The following is a 369-nucleotide window of genomic DNA, read 5'->3' as shown; positions in this document are numbered from 1 at the left end:
TAGTAGAGACGGGGTTTCACCGTGTTGACCAGGATGGTCTCGATCTCTTGACCTCGTGATCCACCTGCCTCGGCCTCCCAAAGTGCTGGGATTACAGGCTTGAGCCACCGCGCCCGGCCACAATGTTGGTTTATGCCTGTAATCCCAGCGCTTTGGGAGGCTAAGGATCACGTGAGGCTGGGAGTTCTAGACCAGAGTGGGTAAAACAGTGAGACCCACCTCTCTACAAAAAAAGTGAAAAATTAGCCAGGTGAGGAAGTGCGCACCTGTAGTCCCAGCTACTCCGGAGGCTGAGGCAGGAAGATTGCTTGAGCCCAGGAGTTTGAGGCTGCAGTGAGCATTTTGTCCATTAGGACTATTTTTTTTTTT

Source organism: Cebus imitator, unplaced genomic scaffold (assembly GCF_001604975.1).
Source record: "Cebus imitator isolate Cc_AM_T3 unplaced genomic scaffold, Cebus_imitator-1.0 Scaffold118, whole genome shotgun sequence".
NCBI lineage: Eukaryota > Metazoa > Chordata > Mammalia > Primates > Cebidae > Cebus > Cebus imitator.
Note: the sequence above shows the minus strand (reverse complement) of the source record.